The sequence below is a fragment of the Canis lupus genome, chromosome 7 (genome assembly GCF_048164855.1).
Source record: "Canis lupus baileyi chromosome 7, mCanLup2.hap1, whole genome shotgun sequence".
Taxonomy (NCBI): domain Eukaryota; kingdom Metazoa; phylum Chordata; class Mammalia; order Carnivora; family Canidae; genus Canis; species Canis lupus.
The window spans coordinates 15,963,604-15,988,993 of NC_132844.1; the positions used below are offsets into that span (position 1 = coordinate 15,963,604).

General features: G+C 36.0%; 1 long non-coding RNA gene across 2 annotated transcripts in view; it reads right to left on the reverse strand.

Moving 5' to 3' along the window:
* The window catches only part of LOC140636613 (uncharacterized), a 289,585-nt gene that overhangs the window by 13,563 nt on the left and 250,632 nt on the right, over positions 1-25,390 (reverse strand). For both annotated transcript variants that reach the window (XR_012033837.1, XR_012033838.1), the window contains exons 4-5: positions 4,636-4,739; positions 1,010-1,113 (exon numbers count right to left, since the gene is read on the reverse strand). This is a non-coding gene — a long non-coding RNA (uncharacterized lncRNA). The remainder of the gene's footprint in view (positions 1-1,009; positions 1,114-4,635; positions 4,740-25,390) is intronic.

The window sequence follows — 25,390 nt, forward strand, 5'->3', positions numbered from 1 at the left end:
GACTTGAGATTCAAATAGAAAACAATGTTAAATTTACTTTTGTGGCTTTTTGATACCCTGAATTGCTTAGTAATGGCAGAAATTCTTACCTCTAGGGATTTTCCAAAATTAATATCCAGATGCCTAGTTTTGCATGTCTGAATAGATTGTCCAGTGAAAAGTTATGAGACTATTTTTCTTCCCTATTTATATTATTCTCACTTTTGAAAAGGTATGTGTGGGGACTTACAACTATCTTTGCTCACAGTGTGTGCTCCGCCTGCTAGTGAGACTCATTCTCCTGTAGTCACTTGTAATCAGAAATCTCCATTCAGGAAAACTGTCAGAATCATTATTCTATTTCATTTGTTTGGAGGAGCCAAAGGCTAGGCATTATTTTATTGGTCAAAGAATAACTTTGCTACATTGTCTCAACTTTAAAAGGTAGATTTAGAAAGTCATTGAGTATTTCCTCAACATCACCTTCTGTGTGCTACTTTTTTGTACTCTTAAGCCATGCTCTTTGTTGACTAGCCTTGACTGATTGGCACATTCTTTGAGCAAACAAATTATCCCTTGATTAAAAATGAAAACTGACAAAAAATAATTTGGTGGAGAACCTGTGCTCTCATGTTAAAACCCAGGAAGCAAGATTTTGTAATTTAATACCAAGATTACGATGAATTAATCTAATTTTTAAAAAGGATACATTTTCGATAGATTTTTTTTTTAAAGAAAATAGAGCCCTTAACCTTGAATGAAAGTAATGTCCTAAGTAAAGGTGATGGTGCTAAAAAGATTTCTGTTTGTTTTTTTTAAAAAAGTGAAGAGGGGGAAGGAAAAAATATGTTTTCTTTATAGAACCAAAAAGATCTTCATTTTCAAATGGAAATAGCCCCCTCCTGCCAAAAAAAGAAGAAGAAGAAAAAAAAGAAACCATGTCTTCAATTCCTTTAACCAAATCAAGCAGGTATCGTGGTTTTGCAGCTTTACATTAGGTTAATGTAAAGGCTGTGTTCATTTCACTTACTGTATAATTAGGATTTGAGTCCAAATCCCAGAGTGCATATGACAGGGATTTTCTTAAGGCGACTATCTGCTCTTCTCAAAATGGTCTTCTTATTACTTGTGTTTCTAAAATCAGGAAAGTGAGTATAAACAAACAATAGATGACCTTTATGAGTAAAACATCTGAGCACAGAAAGATTAATCGACCTCCATCAGCCAGTCATTAAATCAAATAGGAGCTTTTCTTGTACTTTTAAACCTCCGATTTACAGTCAGGCCAATTGTGTAAAAAGGCTGGTAATACAGTGACGCCCAATGCCACTGGGCTTTAGAAAGCTGACAGTTCCTGTAAAATAGTCATTAAACAACCTCTAGAAGAGACTCATCAGCAGATGCCCCCAGGTGAAGGAGAGAGAAAGCTGAGAGAATGAAGGAGAATCTAACATCTTAGCATGACGGAATTAAGCAGAGCATATTATGCTGATTTCCAGAGCCAGCCCAGTGATTTAATTTTCAGAGCAGTTCCTTTGATTGTAGCAACCATTTTATGAAACATTAATAAAACTTTGTGTGTGCGTGTAACACACATCTCTTTTCCATTTCATTAAGAAAAAGGAGTCAACATATTTAAATTTGCTGACCATTAATTCTGTAAATGCCAAAAAAATTTTGCTGTTGTTGTTGTTGTTATTTTTGAAAAAGCGAAGAAGCAGAATGATATAGCTCCCATTGTATTATTCCTTAGTAAGCACAAAACAGGGAAAAAGAAATAAAGTACATAAAGTTATTACATGTAAGTCCATAGGATTTTACATTAAGACTCTGAGCTAAATCACTACTGTAATGTATAATCCAAATGTGATTTTTGTACCTCCTGTATAATGATGTCTACTGTGCATCCAAATTAATTGTTGTAGAATACACATTGCCCTGTATACTAAGTGTTTATCAAAGACTTCTAAGACAAATACATATTTCTGGATCCAGATACCCAGTGGAAAGTTGTGTCTAATGATTTTTGTTATACATTTTAAGTAATAGAGATTCACAGATATGAATGTTTTAAAGAAGAAAGGGACCTTTAAATAATTAATACAGATGTGCCTTACTTTGCAGAATAGGTATATTCCTGAAATATGCATCATAAAACTATTTTCCTTGCAAGTTAACTTATATTTTCTCATTTATTTCCATCATAAAACTAAAGATCCATTCTCACTGAAGTAATTTTTGGCTCAAAGACAATGATCACATTTAAGAATGAATCAACCCTTTTAAATCAGTGGTAAATTTTATATTCAAATCTAGTAATTATCCTTTGCCTGAGCTTTTTGTCACAATTCTCTCTTGTCTTTCATGACACAACCCTTATTATTTTAACTTTATTGTTAGATGCCTTGTATTCCCCACTCTACCTTATTTTTAAAGAAATAAGCATACAGAAATGATAAATAAATCAGAATATTCTTGCAAAGTAACACATAAATATAAACAAGATTTTTGTTAATAAGTAGTTTTTTTTTAAAAGCCCACACTGTCAGTCACAGCAAGAATATGAATAATGTCACAGCTAAAGCAGCTCTAGAGGACATAAGGGTCCCAGAGACCTGGGTTCACCACCAATGCTGCAGATGACTCACCACAGACCTGTCTGGGTACTTAGCCTCTCTGGGACTTGGTTTCCTCATCCTTAAAATGCAAAGGTCACATAAACGTTCCCCCCCACACCCCCATCATTATAGCTCTGGGGCCTGGTTAGTACTTTCTATGGTTCTTGACATCTTTATTAATAAAAATGATCTTGTTAAACTTTTGGTAGTCTTTCTTCATGGCAAGATAGATGCCACCAAAAAAAACCATGGCCACTCTTATATGCAAGAGAGCCATTTCGCAAATTCTGTGTGTGTGTGTGTGTGTGTGTGTCCGTGTTTAATGGATATTACTAGTATATATAAAAGTCTGCAAAGGATTGTCAGAATTTGCTTCATTTCATTACACCAAACATGTTAATTAACTCTTTGAGTTCTATATTCTTACAAAATGAATAACCTGTTGGCAAAATCATAAAGGTTCACATTTAAGCCCATACCTTAGGCACTTGCTAATCACCAACTGCAGAATACCCATAAGATTAAGCATCACACATTCACGGAAGGAAGGAAATGGAAGTCAGTTGTTTAACTGACTTTCATCTGGGAGAGATTTTATTAAGAGCCTCTTTCCTATATGCCAAGATATGAATGCTTGAGTATAATTCAATTTTATACAAAAGAAAATTCCATTCAAATCTAAAGATAGAATATTTCTATTCCAAGTTACTTTCCACTGAATTACTGAGAAGAATTGAAAGATAGCAATCCAAAGTTCTAAATGTATGAAACAAGTCTTCAAACAGTTGAAAAATAACATTCGCAAATTCTTGGGGTCATGGATGACATTGGAATAAGGCCAATCGTTCAGCCAGTTAAAGTTAATTCCATGGTGTGTAGTGGGAATACGGGCATCTTGAACATACTGGTAACAAACTGGGTTGGTGTGTGTGGTCATTTTCCTGGGATTTTTTTAAAAGGGAAGCATAGTGAAGGACCCCCAAATGGCAGCCCCAAGATACACAATCTACTGGGCTACACTTTTTTCAAAAGTTTAATCTCCATTGTTAGTCCTATGAAGAACAGCCCTGCCCTCTCTATTTTCTTACAGAGCTGCTTTTGATGGAAAACTTTGTGGATGTTTGTGATATTGCTCAGAGCCCATTGGCAGATGAGCATCTCTTGCTGTGGCCTCCATCATTATTTGCCTGTCTTGTCTATTAACGAGCACTATCATCCCATCGTGGGATGACAGCTGCAACACGTACTCAGGCGCAATAAACAGCTAAATGAGGCGCACAGCAATTTCACTTGTCACCAGCGCCCTCGGCACGACTGGCTGCACAGCTTGATGCATAAATTCATGAGGCTGTTGCATATGATGGAGTATGCTTGGCTGAAAGAGGTGATGGATAGCAGGGCAGCTAAAAATGGCCATCACCTTGACTCTGTCAGGACATTTTTTAAAACTACCCCATCAGCTTTCTTGTATTCAATGCACTATCATAGCACAGAAGACTCTAAGGTACTGATTTGATACTTTTCTTCAATAAAGACTTTTGGGGAGTTTTCTCTAAAAGGAGGTACCATGTACTGAGGTGGGTACATTTATTCATCATTAGCTCTGATGCTGCTAAATTAAGTTGTGTGTAAGAGTAGAATTTACTACTGCATAAAAAGCTCAGAAATTAATTTAAGTCTTAAATAATGTGGGCAAACAACATGAGCTTTTGAAAATATTTCTGAATCATATGGTAGAGCAGTGGATTGGCTAGCATGAGATTTGAAGAACTTGAAAATATGGCATGAGAATATTCAAATACATAGACTCCAGAGACAGAACTCGTGTACAACTCATTACAACATTGAATAATATTCCAAGGCACATCATTACAGCAGTGTTGGCAATGCATTTCCTAATTAATTTCCAAAACACAAGCAAGGACTAATACTTTATAAAAGTACCTCCATCAAAGAAGTGCTATATTGGGGACTTTAAAAATAACCAATGATACATGCATTCATTTTCCCAACAATGTCCCTTTAATGTCTTACTTACTCCAGTGTCTGAATTTAAGCCAGAACTCCAACCACAATACTCAGGGCCCTGGGTGTCTCATTGAAACGGGCTATACATCCTCCATCTATGTTAGTGGAAGTCATCTAAGGAAGACAAATATAAAGGCAACAAAATCAATGAGGCAGTTTCCTGCAAAGCTTTATGCATTAATCTCTATCACACAGAGATATATACGCACACCAGGATAAGGGAAGGAAGTCACTTGTTCTCTAATAAAAGAGAAAACCCTTGATAATAAGCAATTAATAAAGTTGTCATGATTAGTTATGCAACTATGAATCAACATGTGCAGTAAAAATGACCACTTTCTATAGATATAAAATATCTATGATTCAATCATAGTGAAAACAGTCATTAATATGGGTGGTTACGAATGATTTTTACAGCTACTTTGATTTCTTTCTTTCGTAATAAGGTAGGAACTCCTGAGCAACAGTTACTCTAACAATTTAGACACATATATGCTAGATCAAAGAGCAAGTTTATTAGCCATTACTATTTTTGTTCTTATCTTCCCATATCCAAACTCATATTTCTCAAACTCACAAGTCCTAAATCACCTCAATCTAGGAAATTATTTTGAAAAGAAAGCTGGAGAAAGGTACAATCTGTGGGAGTAAATTTTATTACTAATGTGAATCCAAAGTGCTGTACAAATGCTGAAGAGAAGTTTCCAAATACAGAGGAGGAAAAAACTTTGAAATGGTTTGAGCGGTGGGGGCCTTTTAAAGAAGATAATTACATGGCATGATATCTGGTGATATCCTTAACATACTGCTCTAATAGGTAGTCACCTGACTAATTCCAGGACGAGGTAGATTTGATGTAGGGAAGGAGGCGTGGATGTTGGCCTTTGGTGGGAAGGGACAGATGAAGAGGAGAAACTTTGAAGGAGTTGGGAAGCTTAAGAAAATTCCCTATTAGTAAGACTGAAATTAGAAGGCACTGTGAACTAATAAGGATAAAGACAACAATATGTATTGTATACCGTCTTTAAGCCAAGCATTGCAAGACTGGGATGAGGACATGGTAAATGAGACATTACACTTATTTATTAGGACATGCTAAAAAAAACTCAATAATAAATGGTGATTTATCACAAAAAGGAGAATATTTAACATAGAAATTGATGTCAAATATTCATGATTGTATGAATCTTATTGTTGCATAGAAATTACTACAAACTTAGTGGCTTATACATCCATTTGTTATCTCACAGTTTCTGTGGGGCAGAAGTCTATGGTGGCAGGGCTGGGTCTGTGCAGGATCTTCCAAGGCTGAAGTGAAATTGTAGCTCATGGCTCTCTTCCAAGCTCATTCTTGTTAATAGCAGAATAGAGCTCTTTGTGGTTGTAGGGCTGGGATCTACCTGTCATTTGTTGTCTCTGCCTGTTGGTCACTTTTACTCCCTGTGGCTACTCTCCTGTCCTTGCCTGTGGTGGCAAGTTGAATCCTTCCCATACTTCAAATCTCCCCTACTTCTGTTTTCCTCTTTTGCCATCAGCCAGAAAAAGATCTCTGCTTTTAAGGGTTTGTGTGATTGGGTCAGGTCCACCTAGATAATCTTCCTCTCTTAAGATCAACTGTGACAACAACATAACAGAACAGAACATAGCTAAGCATAACTATGAGAATGATAGCTCATCTGGTTTATAGGTTCTGGGGATTACAGCAGGAAATCTTTGGGGGAGATATGTTAGACTCTGATTACTACAAAGATGAACAAAAGTATCAGAATATCAAAGATTGGATTTAACCCTGCACTTGCACAACTGACCTGACTCACTTCTTTACCTGAACTCAACCATGTTTCTGATCAAACTTTTTTTTTTACAAAAATAGCCAGCCAGCCTTTGAGTCCTAAATCACCAATTTGATTTTTTAAAATATTTTATTAAGATATTTATTGACTGATACAACCTCCCCTTTAATTGTGCACCCACAGTGACTGCCTCCATCACCCCATATGAGTCTCAGTCCTTGTGTTTCACCTCTACCTTCTCATTCTCCACAACCTCGTAGTGTGGCATGATTAGTACCTATCACTAATGGGGACACTCAGAGAAGAAAAGTAATTTAGTAACGTTCATATAGGTCTTAAAAAACAGAGCTGGGCTCCTAATTTGGATTCATCTGACTCCAGAAACCATTCTGTTGTCAATTCATCATGAGGCTTACCAGGAAGGGTTGAGAGTGGAGGCTATGTCAGAGACTCAGAATTATGGACACAGAAGTCTTTTATCCAGCAGTCCCACACTATTGATTTAAATTATTAAAACTTTGCAAGCCTTGGGCTGAGATAATAAGATCTACCTTTTATAGTTTTTGGAAGGAGGGAGTAACAAGACTATACATTCTTGAAGTTCAAAGACATCTTCTTTGATGTTGTATATAACAAGCACACAATAATTTTATGAGTAATATTGAAGAAACGAGTGAGATAAAATAATATAAAAACTCTATGATCTATGAAGTACCAGACAAGTATGATATCCTTTCTGTAGAAACATTAGATGCTTTAGTTAGGGAAATATCCAATTCCTGTGATGTCTTATGGGGTTGGCTCCTATGATCAGTTTCCTTGATATAATAGTTTACTAAGGCCTAGATTGTAACATTAGACAAACACAATGGTCTCAAGTTGGTCACCTGTGCTCTCTAAATTGGTGACACAAAACTGAGCGATGTGGTGACTAGAACTGGTTGTGAAAAATTATAAACCTGGAAATCCCTCAATACAAATTAGCTTTTATTTATCAGAGTGCAGGTTCTGTTGCATGGCAGCTATTGGTTAGGAACCAACTACTGACCACCCAGTTCAATCAAGGAAAGAAAGAGGAGAGACAGAGAGAACAGGGAGAGAAAGACACAGAGTGGGAGAGAGAGAAGGAAGGAAGGGAAGAAGGAAGAAAGGAAAGGAGGGAAGAGAGGGAGGGAGAAGGGTTATCTTGGATAACCCAGATAATTAGATAACATGATATTCTGAAATTCTTAAACCAACTCCATAATTTAGACTTTAGAATCATTTGCATTTATTGAACAAATTTCTCAGGAACATTTTTATATTGATGAAGTATGTCTTCTTCTATTGAAAAAAAAAAAAAAAGGCAATCTAACCTAAATGAACATCAGCCAAAGCAGAGTGCAAAATGTTGGAGAGGAATCAGGAGCTCTGAGCACATTTTATACTCGACTGTCTTGGCTAGGGTAGGGCTCAACAGTAGTGTGCTCCAGATGATAGATTGGAGTTATACTTGGCTCTTTATGGATATGGCTGATATCTGGCTGTCCAGAAACCTTTTATTCCTCTGAATTGCCTTTAAATTTGAGAGAAAATGCAAATACCTATTTCTTTTTAGAGAAAGATTATTTCACTGCAATTCATTTTGAATACTCCTGTTATGCTCTCTTCTATTTGCTGTATTATCTAGTTATATATATATATATGTGTGTGTGTGTGTGTGTATATATATATACATATATATAGCCATATATATATTTAAAATATGAAACAAATTATATTTACCTTGAACTTTTATTAATTGTGCATTTTAAATCCATAGATAAGCAAATAATAGATTCAGGATGCTAAACATAGTAAAAAGGATGTAACTTACATTTTATGTATGCATATATGTTTATAAACATATCTTTTTCATTCTTTAATTTCATTCCCTCTTTCTTTCTTTACATATTGACAATGAGGTGGCATCATTTTTATATAATACCACACAGACTATACATATGTATAGTTTTTAGGTGCGATGGCTTGAGTTAACATTGTTTTTTCTATTAATGTCCTCTCTAATTTGTCTTTTTTTTTACTTTATTATCCTTTCTCTTGATTATTCTATATTCCTTTTACTACACAACAATGAATTTTTCTATTTTAGGAGTGATGGAGCAGAGCTACTCTAGCTGAACCTGATCCAGATCCCACTTCAAAGTAACAAAACAACCAAGTAGTTACCTTGGTATGTTCCAGAATGAGAGAGCAAATTTAAAAATCCGGATCCCTTGCTTAGCTCCAACATTAGTCCTCTATCATAGATCTGATCATGTCATGTCCCTGACTAAAACAATTCGATGACTTCTCTATGTCTTTAGGATAAGGATAGGTTCTCATATGGCCTCCAAAGCACACTTAGGCCTGGCTCTGCTTCTGCCCACTGCTTCCATGCCATTTTCCTAATTGCTCTCTACCCTGTAGCTATTCTTGATTTTTCCCATTTTAACCCACGTGGACTAAATATTCATATGGATTAACTCATTTAATGTAATACTCAAAATAACTTTATGAACGAGATAGAACATTAATCTCTATAGATGTGAAAAAACTTGTAGGTACAGAGAGGTTAAAAAACTTTCTAAGGATATAGAGATAAGAAGCCACAGAACTAGGATCTTGACCCATAGGTCAGCATTTAAGCACTCCTAGAAATTCCTATGAAGAAATTCTATTTTGTTGTTGTCTAGTTACTTGGAAAAGCATCTTTGGAAAAACAAGCATAATTAACCATTTTCCATGCAGTTAATGTCAATATATCAGTTTTCCAATTACCTTCTTTAAGAACTTATTTATTCCCACTTAGATCTAGTTTGATGTGCATTTCTTGTAAATAACTCCCGATAGTTTACAGAACAATCCCTCAAATATCCATAATGAATTTGACATCTTTTCAACATGTGTATTCTCAAATTATTCATTAGTTTGTATAGAATTTTTGAGACTTGATGATATTGATTAGTTTGTACAGTAATTTTGAGACATTATGACTATGATGATCAATGTTTCTGGCAAATGTTCATCTACAGGAAATCCAAATTAAAAGATGTCCTTCTAAAAGGCTATTTGCCCAGAGATAACTCTCTTAAATAGACAGGAAAACATCAAGTAAGATTGGCTTATCACTTGAATATTATAATAGCAAATGACAATTCCTGAGATATGACAAGGAAGATAACTGTGATACTTTTGTAATGAAGTATCAATCCCTATTCCCTCCTCCAATGACAAAGATATTGCATACTTATTAATGAATTCTTTACTCCTTACTGGTAGGGAGCATTTTTAGTGAAAGTTACTTGGACTTTGAAATTTATAGGCCTTGCTCTATTGATTACTAGCTTTTTCCCCCCAGGCAAGTTAAACTTTCTTAACTCTAATTTCCTCATTTATAAAATGGGTGATTTTACTTGCCATGTAGGTTATGAGGATTAAATGAGATAAGAATTAAAATGTATAGCACTGCACTGACATATATTGGAGGTTGTATACCTAATACTGTCTTTTTAATTTTAAAAGATTGTCCAGAATATATTGAGAATGGTCATTTCTTTTTAAAAGTTATTCTAGTCTTCAGTATTGCTGCCAAGTATTGTACCCACACAAAATAAGAAGTGACAGCATAGTGTTGAGATTTACGGGTAACATGAACACTCTGATCACATTTTTTTTTTTTTTTTTTAGAATCTAGATTTCCCTTAAATAATTATAGATTTCAGATTTTCTCAAAATAAATAAGTATTTCTTGTCTGATGCAAAATACAATTAGCCAACTTAGTTTTTGGTTTGATAAAGATGGCTACAATAAAATATATAGAGGGTCCTAAAGCCAAATATGAACTAGAATGTCAATAATTAATTGGAATATTTCAAAATGTATGTACATTAGATAAGAGATAGTCAAGGTCAGAATGCTTTGATTTAGGGATAGACTTTTGGTACTTAACATGAATACACGGCAGTATTTGACACATACAACAATATAAAAAGAAAGGAAAGTTCAGGAAAGAATTCTGTGTTTATATAGAAATATAAATCTGGAAGAAATGTTTCTAAAGATTATTGGAAGATGAGTTTAAGAGTTAATAATCTAGCCAAAACATGAGTAATCATTAAACCTTCAATTATCCCTGCATCTACCCCAATACCTCATACACTATAAATGGTCAATAAGTAATGCATAGCAAAGGAATGAATAAATGAATGAATACATTTACAAAAATGATATTCCATTCTTGGAATATAAACCTTCCTCCACTCAGAGGTGACAAGATTTTGTAATTCAAGACTCAACAAAAAGAAACTGCATTAAGCTATAACTTCTAAACCAGTATATTTTACCATTGTATGTTGGTTAGTTATACAGTAGAGCTCCTCAGGGAGACTACGGTAGATTCAAATCTAAACCAGAATCACGTATTCAATAAAAAAGCACACTCTCTTTCAGTGAGTGGCATTACAAGGTCCCACACACCCACTGTGAAAATCTAAGCTGGCATCTATTCTACTTCTCACTAGTCCTTTTTTTTTTTTTAAATCAAGAAGAGATGCTGTTTGACTCTATAATATCAAAGCCACATTTTTTTCTGATCCTAGATTTAGACCCGTGCAGCCTACTCTTAATTCAACCCACCTTTCCTATTTCTCTCAATTATTATTTTTCACAGGTCTGTATTGGTCATTTCATTGCCTTGTTAAAAACTCCTTATTTGTTCCTTTTTGCTAATATTTGTGTTCTTTGAACTGTGCACCACAGTTTCTAGGGGTCTTTTGAGAAGCCCCAGGGTCTCTGGGAATGGAGAGGAAGAGAGATTGATGGTATGCTGCAGGGCAAGAGTCTAGGCCTCCAACCTACTTCAAACAGAGAAGCACTACTTTTATCTGTTCCATAGATGAGGCTTCTATTTAAGATGTTATTTGAGGAAAGCCTAAAAACCTTGAAAACTATTGGTCTATCTATGGTCTCACTCCCGTTCAAGCCCCAGTTATGGTCCTTCTCCAATAAGTGACAGCACACCTGTCCAGATTCTCACTCCACCATACTTTTCTGTGTTTCACGGACTGTGTTCTTACCCTCAGGTGTCATTTGAGTGCTCTTCTCTCTCTAAATCTCCCTCCAGTCCCTTCTTGTTGAATCTCTAGTACCCTTCAAGGCTGGTTCAAATGCCACTTCCTTCTTTTAATCCTTGAAACATTCCCCCCTCAATTTTTGGAATCTTAATTGCTCTTTTTTGAACCTCTATAATAACCATTAAAATATTTTGCTTGTGTATTTGAATACATGTTTATTCACCCATGAGACTATAAGTTCTGATGTCAAAAACCACAATAAATGCAAGTTTTTGTATTACATGCTCATATTTAGCCCATTTAAAAAAATGTAAGTAATACTGTACATTTCTTAGGTCATCTTTATTTAATTATTGAAAAAAATCTGTACTGTTATACTCAATGTTGAGTATTGTGCCATGTATTTTTTAAAAGGATATTTAAATGAATATGGCTAAAATTGATCTTACTCATCAAAACTCTTAAGTATGCCAAAGAGGGATCATACTCCTGCATTTTTTTTTAAAGATTTTACTTATTTAGAGAGAGAAAGAAAGAGCATGAATGAGGTAAGGAGAGAGAGAATCTTCAGCAGACTCTGTGCTGAGTGTGGAGCTAGAGGTGGGGCTGGATCTCATGACCCTGAGATCATGACCTGAGCCAAAACCAAGAATGGGTGGCTTAATAGATTGTACCACCCAGCTGCCCTCCTCCTGGTTTTAAAGGTGTGGAAATTGCAGGACTAGGAGATTAAGTTATCATTGTGGGTTTTTTTTTATTTTTTCCCTTTGCACAATGGATCTAGGGAACAAATATGATATCCCATTTTCTCTACTTAACCCACCAGAGAGCCCTTATTTCAGCCTAACTTTGCTCCCCCCAGCCCATGTTTTCTTCAGAATGTTTCTAATAACCTCCACTTAAATTTCCTTGAAAAGTTTTCTCCCTTTCCTTGGTCCGTGAGCACCTTATGTTTTGTGGGATATAGTCTATACGTGGATAAGGCATACATATTTAGTTCTTTCTAATCTTACCTCACATCAGCCCTTTGAGCCCCTCAATCATTTTTGTAGCTCTCTCTGAATTCTCTCCAGTATGATGACATCCTTCTGGTACTGAGGTTTTCATAAATGGACACACTTGTCTGACTCATGATGTGTTATCGCTGCATGTGCTGCCCAAACAGTTTTTATAAACCACTCTATCATCCTGGGCAATCTCATACTAATTTTCTGTAACGATCACTCCCAGGTCTCATTCAACATTATCATTTTCCAAGTACAGTAGCTCCATTTCCCTGATTATCTGTGAATTTTTCATCCAAGATGCATTACTTTACATTTTTCAAAGCCTAATCTTATTTTGATATTTCCGACTCAAAGCTATACCCTCTCTATATTCATAAATGTATTTTCCGTTAAAGCTACTACATACGAGCCACCCAAATTTTGTGATATTAGTAAACTTAATATATGATTCAGCAACCCTCTGTAATTATTAGTCTTAAATCAAGTTATATTATACAGACTCTTGCCATTTTTCCTTATCTTTCCCCAACAAGAAAATAAATACAAATCTTAGGGAGTCTCACCACTCGGTCTATTGTCATGTGTTTTATCTCTTGCTTCTATGCTTTCACAGAGATGAGTGACTGACACATCACACATTTCCCGGCCTGTTGGGGTTAGTTTTCTAAGCCATATTTTTAACATAACATAAAAATACACATCCAGCTATGTATTACCTCCTATGTTGCATACAAATTATTTTCTTTCCCGTGTTTTACTAGAGTTTGAAAGCTGTGATTCAAGAATGTGTTACATTTAAGTTACTCTATTGGATAAAATGAAAGAATTTTCTTTTACACCCCTGTTTACAAATAGAGAGAAATACTTCTTTTTAGGACCTATCCCTTTATTCATCTTAGTCTGACACACAAAGCCTCAGAATCCCTTCCATACTTCCTTCTAAAGTGTTCCTACCCACAGATTAAGCTGAGGGAAGGGGGCCCAGGTGATCCCTTAAGCATAAAATGGATAATGCGTTGCTCTTTAGACCTGCGGTAAATATCGGACACAAAGGTAGCCCATCTGGAAGCCTACGAGGTAGTCTGATGCAAGAATTCTGTCCCTACATGAATATAGTGATGGAACATATAGTAATATCTTTATATATCTGCAAGGGTAGTAGAAGTGCTGTTATTAAAATTTTATTAGTAGAGGAATTGAGATATGAAGAGTTTGAATGGCTTCCTTAATTTTACACAAATCAGCCAGGAGGAGATTTTTGCAGCCACCAGGAATCAAATATTGGTAACTGCAGGAAAAGCTCAGAGTTAACCCAATATTGGATTTCTATTGACCGCATAAGTCTCTCTCCTGCTACACATGCCTTTTAAAGTCAACGCTTGGGGCCACCCAGGATTGTAGTTTACTGGTAGCTGCAGGACTCACTCACATTGTGGGTTTTTTTTTTTTTTTTTTTTTTTTTTGGTTTTCATACGATTTCCATTAGAAGCTTGCAAGATCATTCTTCTATTCAGGAGGATGTCGTCTATATTTTATCCGGAGTTTTTAGATATTTTGTAGCAGGAAAATTTCAGGGCATCTAGTTTGCTTATTTTGCTGGGAGAAAAAGACTGCAGTGACTTCATGCATCTGTCTGTATCTCTGCCCTAGATGTGTTTGAGGATGCCTTTGCTGGTATCCCATCTGCCAAACGATGAATGCAGGTGGCAATAAATATATTTTAAGCAAATTAACAAATGAATTGATCCATTTGACTCACTGACTAAAAAAATAGGTCAATAACAATTCCTTAGAACCTCTATTTATTAAGCAGTACAGTCTGATAGAGATGGAACTCAGATGGAACTCAGAAAAAGGTAGGGCACCTCCGTAATGAAGACCTACATCAAAGTCTTTTGGCCCATCCTGGGTCATGGAATCCTTTGCCTTTCTAAGGAAATCAAGGAAATCCTTTCAAAGAAAATACACATACACACATAATGTATTTGACCTACGTTTCATTAAGTTCACAGTTCTTGGAAGCTCATCCACAGATCCCCAGGTATGTGTGGCACAGCCAAGATTCCCCCACCCCAAGAGGAGTCTGAATAATTTGTAGCTACTGGTATTATTACCCCTGGACACATGGCCACATCTCTGTTTTCCACAGTCACTTAAAATCTCCCAGCTGTCACTGCAACATCAGTCTCAGAGTCACAGTCAAAAATGTCTGATGGTCTCTGCCTGCATTACACACCTAAAAGACTGGATGCCAAGCAGTTGGGGGAGGGAACAGCTACTTCTTCTGAGCTTCTGTTGGAAACCCTACCTCCCACTTATTTGGGCATGGTCTTCTAGGATCGGAAGGGTGTTTTAATCTGCATGGTCAAAATAAGAAATAATCTCTAGGATCCTCACAAACAAAAGCAGAAAAACATAATTCTTGCGAGGCTGAAAAAAAATTACCACATTTCACTATTCCAGTCCAGTGTTAATATGTTTCAGTATTTCCTTCATTTTCCCCTAATGATAGTTTTCCTTTATCATTGCTTTATCTACAATTTTGGCTTTACTTTTCTCATTTAGTATCCATGTTATACAATAAACAGCAAACTATAAGCTCCATAATTATAAGGAGTTGTGTTATATACCTAACTATCTGTGTATCTATCAAAAAAAATCTGCCCATCTTTTCTTAGAACAAAATACACTATTATATTAATAGCTTTTATGTCTAGATAACACAATTTTAATTGTTATATTTTTCTGTGTTCTGTGGCTCTTAGAGTGTGTCTTAAGGTTTCTTGTTTACAAAAAGAAATGCAGTAAAAGTATCAAAATAAGTCATATCAGTTTCCTTATTTCCATCACATGGCATCTATAATCAATTTTCAGTTGTAGCATAATTTCCAATGAGTAATTGAAAGCAGAAATTAGCTACTACCTTTTCTTTTGCTCTCATAACAATTCATTTTTTTCTATTTTTGGATTACTTTCCCAAAATTATTTCCATAAATGCAGTTGTTGGCTCAAGGGCTGCAAATATTTTATTGCTCTCAATAGACTGCCAAACTACTTTCCAAAATCTTATGCCAATCGATAACACCACCAACAAAGAATGCAAGGTAATAATTTCATGGCCTCCTTGTTTACATTTGTAATATAATTTAAATTTCTGATAACTTAATGTAAAAAAAAAGGCAATTGATTTTTGTTTTACTTTGCCTGCTCCTGATTATCTGAGCCAGGTTTAACAAGTTCCATATTTATTTATAAACTTTTGCATTACCTTTTATATTCTATTTTGTGCAGTTTCTGTCCTACGCATATTCTTCAGTATCATACATATGTACAGCATAACATTGTGTGCTTCATTTACTTAACCATCAATTATGTTTACAAATAGAGAGTCACATATTATACTCATCTGCCTTAAACATGCATACTTATATGTTCAGATTTGTTCATATTTTTCCTAATATGGTTACATCCTCCCTTTCCTCCTCAACAGGAAAAACTAGCAAAATACATGCACACACTTAAACAAGAGCAGAACAAAATTGTTAATGGATTAATTGAATGGGAAGATTTTTTTAATGTATAGGTTTTTTTTTTTATTATTATTAACAGCTCCAGATCACTGATTCTCCTAATTACCTTTTTCCCCCTTGATTGTCAAATAATTTTTTTTCTGTTTGTTTGACTAAGAGCAAGTTTGTTTGCCTGATCATGAAGTATCAAGGGAGTCGATAGGGTTGGCTACTGGAGAATTTACAGCTTCAGATCAATCATCTGCATTAATGGCAGAGAGAAAAAAAAACAGTGTCAGTGGGGATTTATGGTGAAGAGTTATGGTGGCAAAGGGATAGATGAGAAAGATGCTTGTGACCGTGGGGATTTAGTCCAGCCACAATGAGGAGGAGAGAAGGAAAGAAGTGTGCGTTGCTTGGCATAACCAGGGTAATGGATTAGGGAGAGAAAGGCACAGTGAATCAAGTTCTGACTGAATGCCTACGCTGCTGGTGGTGAGTACTGGGGTTCTTCATTTGCTCCAAACAAAATACTCTGGTCATTTGTTCTCCAGGACAGCAGGAAAGAAAGGAAAGGAAGAAAATTTAATGGTAAGTTGGAAGAAAATTTAATGCTAAGTTGGAAGACGCAGAGACATAATTTTTCAATAGGCTGGTCACGATCGAATAGCAAATATGAAAAAGTGAAGAAAACTTTTTGCATATAATAGGGATGAAAAATAAACATGAAGTTTTGAGAAATAGTGAAATCTTAAATATATAAGCATACCCTGTGAAGATATTAACAGAACACTGAGAAATGCAAGACTGGCAGAGGAGAGATGGATGAAAACAAAGATGGTGACTGATCTACGCAGAGAAGGTGGTCAAAAATACCACAGAAAAACAGCTCTGGAAGAGGGTGGTTGAGAAAAAATTGTATCAATCTCCCCAAGTACTATAGGACATGTGAAGATATTGTGAGAAAGATGAGGGCTCATTATGAAAAGATCTATCTGTTCAGGGCAATATGTCTTGAAGGGCCATTTGGTGGCATATGCCAATTGGTTATATATGTAGAAAGATGAATAAGAGGTATTTAGTAGGAAAATTTCAAAGTGTCATCCAAGGAATAGTAGGGAGATAAAACAAAAGGAAGAAAACAGTTTCATCTAGGCCTATTCTAAAACTCTTTTCAAGAAAGTAAAATAAGTATGTCACGTTTTATTTTCCCTGAAAACCTGAAATGACAATTAACAGCCAGAGAGCCACAATTTTGCTTTGTATTGAGGTTTCATCGAATCATTTAGTTTTTATAAAAATTGGCATAATGTGTTTTTCTATTATAAATGTAATAATATATATTTTTAAAATTTTAGAAATAACTGAAAAACACAAGAAAGATTAAGAAAACCATCCATAGTCACATCATCTGGGGGCAGGGGGGCAGGCAGGGAATCTTTTGAATGCCTTTCCAACTGTTTTGCATGGTGGTTGTTTTTCGGTTTGACACTGTTTTGTTTTGGTATATTTATTTTCTTATAGCTATAGTCATGTACAAAAATAATATTGTGGTGTCTTTTTTCACATGTTTACAACTAAATGCTTTTTAAATTATTATGTGATAGCACTTTTAAAAATTTCAGATTAATTAAGAAAGTGGTTAAGATACAATTTATTCTTTATTCATTTCTTTAGCATTGAACAGTCACTTAAATAATGCTGTGATGGGTCATTTGATACATTTTAACTATTTTTATAATAATTAGTATCATCCATTTCTCTGAGAATTGTTATTTTAGGGAAATCATCAGTAAGCAAGCACCTAACTAACCTAAATACAAAGCTAATACCTTTTTTCCAATTGTTTAGTTGCTGCATAAGAACAACTTTAAACCTAAAACAAAACAAAAAGCTCCCAAATCCACAACTTGGCTAGGGCTTGGCATGAACAAAGGAGCAATTCAAGATGCCCACAAGATATATCATCTTCTTTAGCTTTCATAAGTATCTACTGAGGCTCTGTAAGACTTTGTGCGTATCTTACTGGAAGATATCAATGACCTGGATGGAGTTTTCCCCAGTCAGTACACATGGCATATATTCAGGAAGGATTGGTTACATTAAGATATGCGATAGGACTTGGGTGCCTTGAGTGGAAGGGCACTAGGTGGAGAAAGTCTCAATGTGGAGGTAAGGGCCAACCCTGATCTATCATCTTAATCTTTCTGAGATCTTAACAAAGGATCTTACAGACCATACTTGATTTGATCTTTGGCCAGGATCAATTCTTCATTTGAGAATCATTTGCTGTCAAGACTGATGGGAATGAAAAACAGTTTCATTTGGGGACCCCCCCATAAATCCTAGACCATTTACATTTCCCCAAATATTGCTTGTAAACTGATCAGTTCTTTCTTTGCTCATCTCTTGTCTCACTCATTTTAGTCGAGGCAGCTAGAAGAAGCCAGGCAGTACCTTCACTACTTTTTCTGGAAATTTCCTTAGCTAGACCATCAAGTTCATTTTCCACAATAACTCAGGCAACAGTTTTGTCAAACTTTCTGCTACTACATAAGAAGGGTCCTCTTTCCTCTAGTGCCCAAAATCATTTTCCTGCCACTCTTTAAGCTCTCATTGACAGCCTCCTCTGGTCTCTTTAGACTTCGTAATACTCTCTTTGAAGTCCTCTGAGCTTTCACTAACTGTCTTTGAGACCCCTGAAGCTTACATGTGCTGGCTGGTCCCAAAGGCAATGCCGCACACTTTAGGTCCTTTGTCACAGAAGCACTTTCAGTACCCAGCTGTGTTTCAGTTAGCTATTCTTGCATAACATACCACTTCAAATGCAATGGCTTCAAACAACCTCAATTCATTTATTTTGCCCACAAATTTGATATTTTGAGCTTAGAAATTACAAAGTGAGTAGATACAGTTTATCTCTGCTCCTTGTTGTGTCAGAGAGAAGGGGGTTGCAGATCAACTGGGGCTTGGAAGATCCATTTTCAACCTGATAGATAGGTTAGTGCCAGAAGCTCAGTGAGGATGTGGACCAAGGGCCTAGTTCCTCTCTCTATGGGCCTTTCCATGGGCTGCTTGGGCTTTCTCATAATATGTTGGCTGGGTCCCAGGAGTAAACAACCCAAGCAAATCAGGTGAAAGTAGTATCACACCCCCCCCCCCCAAAAAAAAGAAAGAAAGTAATATCACCTTTTACAACCTCCTTGGAAATCACATAGTGTCACTTCTGCTATAGTCACAAACCCACCCAATTCAAGGAGAGGGAACCTAGACCCTCAATGGGAGCTGTGTCAAAATCCCTCTGTACAAAGGGCATACATGCTACCATCCTACAGGATGGTAGATATAGTTGTGGCCCCTTTTTTGAATAATGTGATCTCTCACATCTGTCACATACCTATCAGTACTCTTGAGGCAAACTAAAAATTCACTACTAATAGCACTTTGAAGTACTTTGGTTAGTAATTTGTATTCTGCTGTTGTTCTTAGAATGTTTTTGAGTGTACGTGTGTGACAAATATTTTATTTGTGCCTTTCTGGAGTGGAAGCTGGATAGAGGTGGCAAGAAATGTTGCTTCGTAAAGTATAAACCAAAATAGACCTTGTCAGAACTGTGGCTTGTTTGCTTGTTCCTATGGAAATGGGCATTTGGTGAGGAGAGTGGCGAGGGCTGTGTTTTCTTGTGGGTGGGGCAGGTTGAAAGTTGCTTATATGAGAAAAAGAGCAGAGCATAGATTTTGAAAGAAAGAATTTCATAACAGTCCAGTGATAACCAGAGTTGCTTAGGAGACCAACTAATTAAATATAGCTGAGACATGAATAAAAGAGCATTTCATACCTCCATACAAAATCTAGTGATTCTCAGGAGAGTCTGAAAACATGAAGATCTTTGCTCAGACTTTTGACATAGACACAGGCAATCTTCTGAGTGCCATATCAGCAGTACCACCTGTGAGACTTCTCTAGGTAGTGGACTTAAAGGTTGGACACCTCAACTGGGCACAGTTTTAGCAGAAAAAAGTAACATAGCAGATGCCTTTAGGGATGTTAGTTGATAGAATTTCTTAGTAAATATATGTTATACATACCCTCTTGGGGAGTTTAAGACATAATTTCAGGATAATTTTTCCTGGATAATTTCCAAGGGAGGAATTTTTTTTTGACACCCAATGAATAAAAGGGATTTAGGTCAGGGAGGGGGATGCGGTACTGGGTGATGGGCATTAAGGAGGGCATGTGATGTGATGAGCACTGGGTGTTATATGCAACTGATAAATTATTGAACAGTACATCTGAAACTAATGATGTACTATATGATGTTGGCTAATTGAATTCAAATTTTAAAAAAAACTTTAAAAAATAAAAAATAAAACAAGGGGCTTTAAGTCAAAAATGCAATGTAGGGCATTAAGATTAATGTGATACCGTTTTACACTCATGGGCTGAAGTGGCCCGGATATCAGTTTCTGTAGCCACCATAAGGTTAAAGGTGGTACCTGCATCTTTCCTGAAGAGTTACTGAGGAGTCTCTGAATGTGTGTAGGAAGAGTACCGACGCTAAAGCTAAAGTGATACACTGTCCACCTCAGTCAGAATAACAATGCCAATTAGGACTATTTCATGTTTGTTTTAATTTTTGGTGAAGACTTACATTTCACAAGAGAGCTAGGGATGGTGTGGCTATGAAAAGAAAGTGGGGTATAAAGAAGCTTCCTACCTAGTGTGTGTGTGTGTGTGTGTGTGTGTATTTCAATGTCTTATGGGCTCTAGTAGGAAGTCAGGGAATTCTGCTGGCCTAATGTCATTTTAATTGGGAAGCATCATCTAAATTTTATAAAGAAAAGAGAGAAGAACATTTCAGTCATCTGTCTGAGAAGATGGATTTCTATGAATGATAATCTGGAACAACTAAAGGCACTTTTTAGACCAACATGAAATATTATGAAAAAATAATTATGGAAGCACTGTGTTGGGTGTGTTATGAGCTCTGTTTTTTATTATTTATTTCTCTCTGATTTCTGAGTTATTTAAGAGCCAGGATTTCAATAATTCCAGTATTCTCTCATATAAAGCCCTCTGTTCTATAAACAGTGAGACAAGTTCTTAGTATAAGAGATAACAAAACATCTGAAATGAGGGCACCCCAGGACAGATGATGTTCACCGTGCAAAGCCTTTGAAGAAAGAGGTTGCTTCTCAGAAGGAGTTATAAATTTGCTGTGAACAAGACAAGACCAGCACGAGTTTTAAATCACTTCCTATATACAAGCTCTCGACAGGAATGCATAAAAGCAAAAAAAAAAAAAAAAAAAAAGAACACTTGAGGAAACTTAAACTAGCTACCCCAAAATTGTACTTTTTTTAAGAGAGGGAGAGAGAGAGAAGGCGGAGGGGCAGATGGAGGAAAGAATCTTATACAGGCCCTGAGCCCCACACGGGGCTCAATCTCACAACCCGAAGATCATGACCTGAGCCAAAATCAAGAGTCAGATGCTTAACCAACTGAACCACCCAGCACCTTCCAAAAAAATTGTACTTCTGACAAAAGTATCATTAATAAAGAGCATACCTCAGAGTCACCTCTTCACTTCATCAAATGACCAGGATTTGGAGATTTTTATTTTATTATTTTTTATTTTTTAATTTTTTTTTATTTGGAGATTTTTAAATGGTCATGCTCTCTCTAACCACTTATGTTCTCCTCTACCTACTCTGACCCTGCTCTTCTTATCCAGAAGCTCTTTCCTATTCATCTTTTAAAATTCAGCAAAAGGGTTGACTCTACTTGGAAGCTATGCCTGACTCTTCTGCAAAGCCTCCCCACCACAAACACTGACTTTGTCAAAGTGTCCTTCCTTTGGCACCCACTTGGGGTATATAATATCTGCACTCTCTTTGTTGATTTGCTTTTTTGATCTGACCCCTGCTCTGGCCCAAACATACATCCAATGACTAAAACATAAGGTCTTTTAAGCAGAAGTAATGTCAGTCTCTACTCATCTATCATTTGTATTCCGTACAATATCTGAGACCAAGCCAATGAGTACCTAATCACCTCCCATAAATGACTCAACAGGCAAGGAAGTAAATTAGTGTACACGTTCAAGAAAAAAAAAAAAAGCTTCTCTCTCTTCTTTCTGTTCTTCTAGGTTTTTTCTTTTTAGACAAATGCTGAGCAAAAAGGATTTTTCAGACTCGACACAGATATTATATCATTCTATTACTGAGGAGAGAGATTGAGTTGACAGCTGACACAGAGAAAGCAAAACTACACAAGTATTTTACTTTTGTCTTTTTCTTCAAGGAGAATGACTTGCAAACCGGAGAGGCTAAAAACGATGAAGAGGTAAATGTGAGAAGACAGTAGGGAAGTACTGAGATTCTTTAAATGCATCCAAATCTCCAGGCTAGGTGAATTTCATCCTATGAAACCGAAATAAGTTACAGACATGACTATAGAGCCTCAATTGATAACCTTTGACAAAAACTTGCTAGAAAACCAGAAATGGGAAATCTTTCTCGGATTTTCAAAAAAAAAAAAAAAAAAGCAAAATATGGAAACTACAGGTTATGACCCTGCCACTGATAAAATGGCAGAAAGGTTTTCTAAAAGAGTATTTCATTAGTGCTGGGAAAAGTAAATGATGTTCATTACTAGCTTGAAAGGGTTCATCTAGAACAAATGATTTTAAACAAACTCCTTTACTTATATATTTTTCATTTAAGAAACATGATTATAACACAAATGAAGAATTTGCAGCGAACATCAAATCAGTGAATTTCAGGACAAAATTTGATCAAATCTCTTAATGTTTCCTTGGCGATAAAATTCAATATGAACTATGTTAGGTAAGCAGATTTATAACTGGTCAAATGACTGTACCCTCCAAAGTCATGTGATAAATCATCGTTACCATGGAGGGACAGGGTCCTATCTTTAGTCATATCACAGAGTACCATTTTATTTATTTAGATACATGTATAGAAAGGACAAGATCCCAAATTTGTAGATCAAAAAAAGGTAGGTAAGTTGGTTATTATTACATTCAGATCTTGAAAATGTCAAAACTTTGGGATTGTCTCAGATAATTATATAAAAATAAGTTGAAATAAGTGGAAATTGAATAATGACACCATGAAAAAGAATGGATCTTTTTCAGTTCATATGGAAAAGTGCCTAAAACACAGCAGGTGTTACAGGGGAACATTTCTTCCCCCTTCCTCATGTTTTTGTATGGAAAGATCTCCCCTGGAGTAACACCACTGGCTTCTCCTCCCACCTTTATTCATTTCTGTCTGTGGAAAAAGAAGGTACTACTAGATTGGTGGGTGATGATCATTGGTACCTTCACTCCCTACCCTTTTACTGGGTAGAACTACTGGATGGAAAACTCATGATTACTGGGGATTTGCTTCCTTGGCTTCTACATTTGATCAGTTTAAGGAAGCAATCCTGGGTAAGTGTATTTTTTCCATATGGTCTTCCAGTGTCTAGCCTGGTGGGGAAATGGTCTCCGAGTGGCTGATTAGCACAGTGTTAGCATGCCCTTTTAGCTAGACCATTAAGTCATATCCTCCAAGCTAACACTTTCAGGAAAGTACCTCACATCATGATCTCCTTTCTGATTCACTTTATCTCACAATTGGTCACAAGCCCCAACAGTAGGTGCTTCATCAATGTTTACTGATTATGAAGTGAAAACCCAAGAGTTATATTTTCTAATGCATGGTGCTTGTAGCACTGATTGCTTTATTTTAGTTGTTCTGATCTCCTTTTCACATTGGAGGCTTTCTCAAATGTCTACTGATATTAGAGATATTAGAGTGGGTAAATAAAGAGCTAGGTGGAAAAAAATGAAAAATAAAAATAAAAAATAAAATAAATTTAATTTAAAAAAAGAGCTAGGTGGAAACGATGTATATGTAGGCATGCATTATCAGAACTTCTTATTTTTGAGCCATTTAGAACAATAGAAGATGTAGTGGGATGGGTGGAGGGATGAGTAACTGGTGGTGGGCATTAAGGAGGGAACTTGATGTAATGAGCACTGGGGGTTATATGCAACTGATGAATTACTGAATTCTATCCCTGAAACTATTAATAGACTATATATTAACCAAATTGAATTTGAATAAAACAATTTAAAAAAGATGTAGTGGGAAAGTCTTCAATATGTCAATATGTCTTCAAATATGTGCTATAATGTGAAACAAAAGACTTAGGGAGTGTTGAGGTATAGGCCTAAATTTGAGCAGAATTAGAAGGTGGCAGATTAATGGGAGGACTAATTTCAGTTAAGTTTTGGAAGAACATCGAGATTTTACATGCCTAAAATCAATGCATGCTTTTGAAGTACCAAGTTATTGATTATTAGAAATGTTGAAACAGTGACTAGAAAATGATCCTACAAGGATGTTGCAAAGAGAGAACTGTAACTCAGGAGGAAGCTGGTCACCAGCAAGGTCTTTGAGAACTTTGAGAAAGCAGATTCTGGTACTCAGGCAAAACTTACTGAGATAGAACCAGGTGACAATAGACCTCTTGGTTATCTTCCAGCTCTCATCTGAATCTAGAATTGGCATTGACTTCTAGGGCATGTGTATACAGGAATGGAGTTTCCAATTTTGCATGGAGATGAACCTTGATCATCAATCTTTGATACTCCAAAACCAATCACCCATCTGCAATATGGACACCTAATCACTCTCACAATCACTTCATACTCAAAATGTACAAAAAAATAGAACTTATTACTACACTATATCATCAGATTGTTTTAAGTTCTATGAAAGAAACAAAAAGAGTGATGGGAGGGGACTACTGTAGAAACAGGTGTCATGGATGTTCTCTCTGAACAGGTAACATCAAGGTTGAGCCCTCAAAGATGAGAAGGAGCAGGTCCAAGAGTGTCCAGGCAGAGGTGAGAATGACTAAAAGCCTCTGAGCTCAGAGTTTTCAAGGAACAGATACATGGTCCCAAATTAGCAAGAGCAAAGTGAGCAAGGGGAGGTATGAAAAGAAATAAAGTCAGAGCCCAGTTCTGATGAAATCATGTGTCCTTATAGACCATGCTGTTCATGGCAGAAGTAATTGTTTTCTCCATGTTTCATCCTATTGGGGTTTATTCATAATTTTATTATGACCAATCTATACTTTGCATTTCCTTTGTATATTTTAATCACCTGATTCTAAATATGGGATATAAGTTCCTTAAGGTCAGGATCCATTTCCTACTCACCTGAATGTCCCTTGTTCTAACATTTAAAACAATGCCAACGTCTTTTTAGAAGAGATGTTCAGAATAGCTGGTTGAGTGAAAATCCTAAGGGAAACTGAATAAAGCATATTTTCTGTTCTGATCC